At 42.6% G+C, this 9,336-nt stretch overlaps 1 pseudogene; it reads right to left on the minus strand.

The window, feature by feature from the left end:
* Nucleotides 1–1,293: 1,293 nt before the first annotated feature.
* LOC148981739 (uncharacterized) lies at nucleotides 1,294–2,123 on the minus strand (annotated as a pseudogene).
* Nucleotides 2,124–9,336: the final 7,213 nt, after the last annotated feature.

A 9,336-nucleotide genomic window follows, 5' to 3' on the forward strand; every position in this document is an offset into this window, starting at 1 on the left:
AGTTGAAGTGCTCCCAAACTCTTGTCATGGAATTTCGCCATACATTAGTTATCCACTTTACATGCTTAGAAAAGAACAACATTTCGTTTTGTGTCACTACTGTATTTAAACTGTATTTCAGTACACTACTTGTGTAACTGTATTTAAATAGGGAAAATGTGGTGTTTGGTCACAAAAGTTTAGCCGCAAGACAGAGTGATTGAGTGCACGCACTGAGACGAGAGAATTATGTATGATGTATCAACTCGTCTTAGTTAAGGGAATAATAAAGTTTAGTATGAAAAAAACGGTGGAGTATCCCTTTAATGATTAAGGCCGCAGGATACCGCACCCTAATGTAAATATCACATGGCATTTTAATGACATTTTGGCAAATCAGACACTTCAAGCAGTTTGCATGAAGGCTCATCAGATATTTTACTCTTTTGCGTGCTAGTGTGTGTGAACACAGTTAGCAGCAGAGTTTTGACTGTGCTGGTCAATGTGCACAATTCTGTGACTTCATGCCCTGAAGACTGAGTCTAGACACGAGCCAGCCAAGCTGCCCTGATGACCTACATCCCACTATTACAGCCATCATTCCATTCACAGAGAGAGGGGAGGGGGAGAGAGAGAGAGAGATGGGGAACATTAGAGAGTGTGGAGGGAGAAAGGACAGAGTGAGTTGGGGAGGAAGCATAACAAAGATGTGGAATAAAAAAGAGAAACCAAAAAGAGATAACGAGGTGATATGGGTTGTTTAGGGTAGTTTTAACTTGAAACGGTGAGCAAAAACAATTAAAGGGCTAAATAAATAAAATTCACATATCTTTAAAACCCAACAAGATAAGGCGGGATTTTTCTGTCGCTGACAGATATCCAAGATCTGCGACAAAACCCTTGGATCGTGGCCAAATCGGTGCTCGTTTGGGTCACTGATGATCGTCAAATGTGTCAGCGACAAGATCTGAGCCTGTCTTGAGCAGTCAAAGATGCTGCGGTATTTTCAATATTTTCGTCGAGTTCCGTCGGATGACGACAAATGGGGTTTTGCTTAGAAAGTCTATCAACTTTGAGTATTACAAAACGAGCCAATGACAAAGAAATGCCATGGGTCTGCGGAATTTGCATGGCGCAACTCCACCCCACGTTGTGGGTATGAAAGGAGGACGCCGGCAGAATGCAGATGTTTTTGCTTTGGAGCCAAGTTTATTCTTCGCTCTACAAGTCATCTCTGTACTGTCAGCTTTTGCAAGACAAGCGAAATTCTGACTCTGATGGGCACAAGTGCTGTCTAGTGTGTTTGGACATTGATCACGCTAGAGCAGCGCTCGTGGATGACTCATGTTCTCTCTGTGGGAACATGACCATCGCGTCATTACGGGTGAGACTCAGTGATCTCGCAAGAGTGAGAGTCCCCTCATCCACAACCCGATCAACTTCCTCTAAGCCTAGAGATAGTACTTCGGCTGGTGGCCAGGGTGACCTGAGGGTGAGGGAGTGGAACAAGGCGCTGACTATTTGTCCATGCCTGCACCTACCCCTCCAGTGACAGTGCCCTTTAGTGTTCAGGGGATTCCCGCGGGGCCATTTTCGGTTGTCCCGCGAGTCTCCGTTGGTGCTACATAGGATGATGCGATGTCTGTCGCTGCATCACAAGGTGGGCAGGATTCAAAGAGTGAAGACTCAACAGCGCTGCCTCCTTCAGGTGTGCAGTCGTTCATTGAGTCTGATCCCGAGATGACTACCATGCTTTCCGGGCAGCCACGGCATCGGGTTAGAGTGGACAACTCCACCCTGTCCCGAGCGCTCGCGGCTGGATGATTGGTTTTTGGGTACGCCCGTGGCCAACCCCAATACCATTCTTCCCGGATGTGCATGATGAAATCTCAAAGTCCTGGAAGACCCCCATGTCTTCCCGCGGCCGCTCGCTGATTTCATTCGCCTTTCCTCCCCTCGATGGAGCAGCTGCCTGTGGGTACACTGGGCTACCCCTGGTTGAATGCTCTCTTGCGATGCAACTGTGTCCTCAGAGTGCTTCTTCTCGTGGCGAGCCTAAGCACCCATCCAAAGCCAGTAGATTTTTATCTATGTTAGTGGCGAAGTCTTACAGAGCGGCAGAACAGGCGGATGCTTCTCTGCATGCTATGGCCAATCTGCCGGTCTACCAGGCCCAGATGCCCAGAGACATGCACAAGGGTAGGACCTCCACCCAGTCGGTCAGGCAGGTGCCTCAGTCTGTTTGCCGCCGAGGGCGCCCTCCTGCAGCTCCCGCCCGGCCAAAGCAGCAGCCTTCACCCGGGTGCCCCAGGAAGGCGCCTCAGCCCTCTCTAGACCCGCTAAACGCTGGGCCAAGCGGCGCTCCTCCTCCGGGCTCAGGGATGTTGACGGTTACTTCTCAGGAGGTGGTAGCAGGACCACTCAATCTTTTGCTCTCCACTCCCCGCTCATCCATCCCTGAGCACACAGAGTTCTCGGACGACACGGTACGCCGCCCCCGGGCCGTGCACCCCTCCTCCTCCTCCCGTCCCAGAGCCGGATGACAATGCGCGCCGTTCCCGGACTCTCATCCTCCTCTGTCGCCAGTCACCTGGCAGAGCAGACCCCCGTAGAGCGTTCGTCCAGCTTTGCTTCAGCTTTGGCTTTGGGACCGAGTCCCGAGGTGGGCATGGCAACATGACACCATCCGAGTACCAGTTACTCTGACCTGCTGTCAGTCCTTCACCCTGTGGTCGAACCTCAATTTTCTTCAGGCCAGAGTGCCCCTGGAACGAGCTTCCCGGCATGTTGTTGTATTGACAGATGCCTCTACAACGGGCTGGGATGCAATGTTCAATGGACGTGCTTCCGCGAGCTATTGGACAGGACCCCAGCGCCTATGGCATGTCAAATTGCCTCGAGTTGCTGGCTGTACGTCTGGCTGGACACCTCAGTGTTCTCCAAATGCTTCCTTCGCGTCATATGTGTTTTCTCTGAGGTCCCCCCATCTGCTTTCCAAGCGAAACCCTATTCGTCGTGATCCGACGGAACGTCTCCGTTTCCTACTCAGGGAACGAGGGTTACATCCGTAACCGAGACATTCTGTAGTGTAAGCCTGCCTTAACTCAAACCATATGAACTAGTTTCATAAAGTAAATTTGGCTGTTTTGTAGTGTATGGCTTTCTTGATTCTTTTTTTTAAATAAATAGAATACAAAAAGAAGAGAAGCATCTCTGAATACAAAAACAGAGAAGCTGCTCTTTACCATACAATGAAAGTGAATAGGGACTTTGGCTGTCCCCATAAACATGACATGGAATATACTGCACAAGTAGTTCAGACAACATGTATGATGGATTTATGGTGCTTTTTTGTTCTTTTTGAAGCTTGACCGCCCCAATCTCCATCCACATTGTATCAATCATGGCAGGATTTTTTCATAATTTACTCATGGTTGTTGGGGTGAACTGTCCTTTTAAGAATCAAGCATCCAGACCGAAGGCATTGCATATAGAATATAAAAAAATACACAATAGAAAATACAACAGCCTCACCCTTGTTTGGAGGAAGCAAACAGATGAGGGGGGAAATGCACTTTAAGTCACATGACCTATTAAGTTCAAACATAGTCTAAAGAGCACATATTTCACCCATGTTTTTCAGATGAGGATAAAGGAGCCAGACTGAGACTGTCAAAGAAATTTCACTTTTATGCATTCAGATTCTCTATGTACTGAATGAGTCAGTTGGAGTGTGCTAATGTGTATTTGTCTGTGTCTGCGCAGGCTTGCGCGAATGAGTGTGTGCGTGTGTAAAAAAAATATGTTTTTGAGCACACGCTCAGACAGCATACAGAATCAGACAAAAGTGTGTGTGGTTTTGAGGCATACGTTAAAGCTGACATAATACCACAGAAATAAAGGCTTATATCCCCTACATATGGAGCTGTGTTTCTCCCTACTCCCGACCCATTTCCTCCTCCCACAAATACAAATTATCAGACATAAGCGACAGACAATATGAGACATTGCAAGATTATGAGAGCGTTTGCACTCTTTGCTGCAAATTTGTTTATTTCAGTTATCAAGCCATTTGTCATGTTTGCAATATCAAAAATGTCAAATTTGCTGTTGTTGTTCAAGTGAATCAGCTATACACGTGTGTATAGTTTGTTCCAATAAGAAAGCTGAGGAATTTTCTCCATCCTTTTATTATCACTCTACCTCCCCCTCCTCTCACACACAGTTGTTAGAGTTGTTGCAACTACTTAATCCTCAAGATTAACAATTTTTCCTTAGATGAAACAAAGACAAATTGACATGACAAATGATCTGCCTGGCAGTCAGCGTTACAGAGAGGAAAGAGGAATCAGATAAATACATAAATTAATACACTACAGTTCGAAAGTTTGGGTCAGTAAGATTTTGAAATGTTTTATACTCTCCAAGGCTGCTTTTATTTCATCAGATACATAAATATTGTCATATTGTGAAATATTAGAACAAATGTTGTCTATTTTTATAATTGCATTTTTATTTATTGCTATTGTTGAAAAAAAAAACTGTTTTCAGCAGCCCATTATTCCAATATTTAGTGTCACAATCCTTCAGAAATCATTCTAATATGCTGATTTGGTGCTCAGTTAACACTTTTTATTATTATGTTGAAAACTGCTTAATACTTTTGTGAAAACCATTACACATTTCTTTCAGGATTCCATGATGAATAGAAAATTCAAAAGAACAATATTTTGTCACTTTTGATCCATTTAATGTGCCCATGTTGTATAAAACATTCATTTAAATACGATAGTGTACATTGACTCCAAAAAGTTTTTGGACACATTTCAAAATCTGCTAGGACACCTGTAAACACAAAATGACTTCATACATCCACTGAAGTCACAGCTGGTTATTGCAAAAATGTTGTTGTTGTTTTTTTTTTCTGTGAAAAGCTCTAGCATCATTTATTTGCAGATGCCTCTTGATTTGATATTCAGCATTTAATTCAATGACATTCAGACATTTTAAGTCTGGATTAAGTGTCCAAATATAACCCTGCAATTGCTCTAAACCAGTCAGTTTATCAGAAACAGTGCGAAGGAAAGACTTTTGAAAAAATTCAATCTGTCATATGTGTGTCTGTCTACATGTTTACATGCTTGTGTTTTCAGCATCATCTAATTGTGTATAAAAGATCATTATCACCCAGCAGATTATAATATTCCTACAGCCATCATACGCTAAACTGCTTATATACATAATCTTAGATGTGTGCGGTAAGAATTGCCGCTTGTTGTGAGATGTTGGAATGGTCGAGTGCCCTCTAATCCCTCTCCTAGACTCAGGATTAAGCCAGCCAGGGCCCAAAGGGGGGGGGGAGTGGAGTTAAAAACAGAAGGTCTCATCACCCCCCATCATTGTCATTAGAAACACACACATGGCACACACCAGTCCCCCCTCAAACTCCCCAGTGAACACTTGCACACTATACAGTTCTAGTGAAGATTAAATTGCAATTGCTGACTGGGCAGACACTAAGAGGATATAGCAAGACCCCAGCCCCTGGTGCCCACGTGATTTCTGATAGGGTTCAGGGATGATGCCAATGGTGAGAGAGCAAATGTCATGAGGGATGTATGGAGATGACAAAATGTGACATGATAAAAGGGATTGTTTCTTCAGTCACAGTTTTCAGAGAGTGTGAGAGTTGTTCCTACGGTTGCATCACTAACATATTCCTCACTTTTATGGTATCTATATCAAGAATGATAAAAGCAAGCCACCCTCATCCTCTTCCTTTGGCTCTCTGAGACTCAGACTCCCTCGAGAAGCCCCATAATCCCCCAACGGTCCAAGCTGTCAGCAGCACTCGGATGTTTGCTACAGTAAATATGTCTCTGTTTGTGCGTTTATGAGTCTGGTCCACCCCCCCCCCCCCCCCCCCCCCCACAGCCCTACAAGCATCCTGACACTACTGTAATTTCTCCTCAACACTGGCAACAAGTTCCCCTTTGTTTCACGTTTGGCTCGTGAGGCAAGCTGTCTGTAAGCCTTTCTATACTCTCCCAGCCGAACAATAGGGAAGCTATGCAGCCTCTCTTTTGTCTCTGTCTGTGCTCTTGTATTGTAATGCTACTTTATTTGTCCGCATAGCCTAACTCTCAGCTTGCACAGGCAAGATGCCCATCAATTCATTAACTTAATCTGTTTTTCATGAGCGACTGAAGGAAGGCGGGAGGGAGGGAGGGAGGGAAGGAGTGCTGGAATCCGTAACGGTGTTGCGTTTTGTTTAAAATCATGCCAGGAGATTTGGATTGGTCATCGGCCAAACGTAGCCAGGAACGTGTTGAGTTGAACGGTGACAATCTGTGGAACTAACAAATGGGAGATAAATGGCAGACATCTAAGTGAAGAATGGGATGTTAAAACGCAGGGAGACTCTTTGAAAATGTGCACACGACAGCAAGTTGCTCATCAGAGAAGAGAGAGAAACTTAGTCTCACTCCAGACAGCCAGTTGTGTGTGTGTGTGTGTGTGTGTTGCGTGTTCGTGTATATTGCATCAGTGGATCAAGTGAATAATTCAGCTACTGCAGGCGTATGTTCCATTACCTCAACCCCTCTGACTTCAGTCTTCAGCCCCTGAGGTGACTGTACTGCAGCCATTAGCTTCTCCTCATCAGACACTTCCTCTTTAGGGTGTAGAGAGGTGAAGGTCTTCCCCATTAGATCTGTCCCTTCAGATTCATAAATTCGGGAGGCCAATTTGCGATAATGGTCCCTTAAAAATGATTGCGCAAATCAAGTATGTAGGTGTGAATTATTAACGGCGAGTTATGTCCGTGGGTGAATAAGGAATGTTACGTTAAGAGTGCATATCTGTGGCAGACTAAGAAGTTCTGAGAAGTGTCGATTTGTTTGAACTTGGCTTATGTAGGACACGGAGGTCACGCTTTGACACAGAATCCGGTCGCTTCGGGTGACTCTAACTGCAACAAATGAGGATTTGAATTGGAATGGGATTTTAGACCTACAACTAAATTGTGCTCCGTGTCGGAGTCCTTATCACCTTGTCGAGGTTTATTTTGCGATAATGACTGTGGCTGACTATACATTATGCCAAATATTTCACATCTATTCACCAAATGAATAAAAGCATGGACATAGCCATATAGTCTATTATCTTAAAGCTTCTACTATGAAAACAATTAAGATACGAAACGATCTGCAGAAAAACAATCGGCCAAGAAACAAGATGAACATCACTACAATATTACCGTTATACTGTATTAATAGTGATGTCCTCCACAGAGATTTTCAATACAATAGTTAACTGAGACACAATAGTTGCATTCGTATGAAACGAGACGAGAGTCCAGAGTGTGATACTAGAGTCTTGAAAGTTGCGCCACTATCTGAAAAAGTGGTCTGATACACTGAGTGGCCATGCAGCGGATCTCTAGACGCACAATTGACCAATTGGAATCAAGTATTCCGGAGAGACGTATAATTAGGTGAGTAGCCTATATTTCAGAGCAAAATCTTAAAGAACCTTTTCCTCATTCCTGCATCATTGTCTTAGCCAGTTTCTGACTGTCTCAATACCAGAAGCTGTTCAGACATTTATCACTGTAAGAATGTAGTAGCTGGACTGGTCTGTGGTGATTTGAGATCAGTGTTTTCAAAAGCGGTGTTTTGTACAAAAGTCTCTATAACCGACATCAACATTTATCAGGCTCTGAAAACTAAATCAGCAGGATAAATTATTTTGAGAGTTTGCCTCAGGCCATATGATGATATTCTAATGTGTCATACAAAAAACCAATGTAACATTCAATATCTTAATAGCTTTGTTAGAAGAAAATCATGGATTAAGAAAAAAAAAATCCAATTAAAATCAACTGATTGGCAGTCTTCTGTACTATGTTGATGGGAAGGCAGTTATATTTTGCACGATTGGTCTTATTAAGAGCTTTGATGAGAAATCTGCTTATTACTTGCTGATACAGATGAGATGGGCTCCAACTTTATTAGTCTCGCAATAAAATTATAATACAGTCCCTTTGGCTTTATTTGGGTCATTTTGACAACCAGCTGAAATGATTCCATGTATTAGATCTGATCATTTATTAGTGTGCAAAACTTAGACTGTCTAATTATATTAAATTTGACTCATATTTTTGATAAGTAAGCTGTCAAGGTTTCTAGTGTAATTATGTATGGAAAAAAGGTACAGTATTCACTCTGTTGACTATGAGGAAATTGCAGCATTTATAAAACAGTGTAGTACAAAGAACAAAATTGTGGAAAATAAACAGTATAGATTGAATTATTAGTTTTATTGTGTTTATATGTGTGTATATGTGCATCAAAGAATGTGTGTGTGTGTGTAGTTAGTGATCTTTTCCACTGCCATTTTTCAAGGTGACACGACTCGGCTCCTTCAGGGCTTTCTTTCCAATTCTTTTTGGGATTGAAATTATGATGAAGTAATTTTTTCCCAGAAAATTGCCTCTGTCACTTGTGGTATCTTTCTGTAAATTTCTCAAGTGTATTTTTCCCCTCTGTCTCTCTCTCACTCGCTCTCTCTCTCTCTCTCTCTCTCTCTGAAAGCCAATGCCACTCTCCCTCTTCTCTCTCTTGACTCATTACCACAGCAAGGATTTTGTCTGAGATTTAGCATGTTGACATTTCGCATGTAGATTTGCAAGGGGAGACCATTATTGAGTGAACTCTGATCTACAGTACATACCTATGTTGATCAGTGATAAGAGATTCAAACACAAATTCACCTTACGTACAGTATATATTTTTAAGCATCAAAATTCTGCAGGCCTATATGTAATACTAAATCAATTTTCCAGTAAAACATTCTCTTTTTTAAAAACACCTGCTTGTTCCCAGAGTACAATATAAAGGCATGTGTCATTTGAGAGTTAAGGGGAATCCCTTTGAGAAATAGTGCCCTAATTTTTATTTTCAATGGAAAGTTATCCAATTATATTTAAGTTAACTTCCTGATGGTCGATTCAAGGACAAAGGAGTTGCACAAATATGCTTTAACCTTAAAACCAGGGATATCTATCAACTCATTTAATGCTTCTATCTTTAGACCTCTGTCTTCTCTCAAAAATAATGACTAACAGTGAAGTGGCCTGACCAACAGTCCAGTTAGAGGAGAACTACGCACTTATGTGAAATAACATCACAATTTAGACGTTCTTGAGCTATTCCGTTTGACAGCAGTATGTCTATAAAAGTAGACAAATTTAATGGAATAAAAAGAAGAGAATACACAAGCTTTTCACAACAAGCATGAATACGTAGTGCTACTCTTTCTCAAGCCTTTGTGGTGCCGAAAATGTTTACCTTTACT

This window comes from Pimephales promelas, chromosome 4 (genome assembly GCF_988280905.1).
Source record: "Pimephales promelas chromosome 4, fPimPro1.hap1.1, whole genome shotgun sequence".
NCBI classification, from domain to species: domain Eukaryota; kingdom Metazoa; phylum Chordata; class Actinopteri; order Cypriniformes; family Leuciscidae; genus Pimephales; species Pimephales promelas.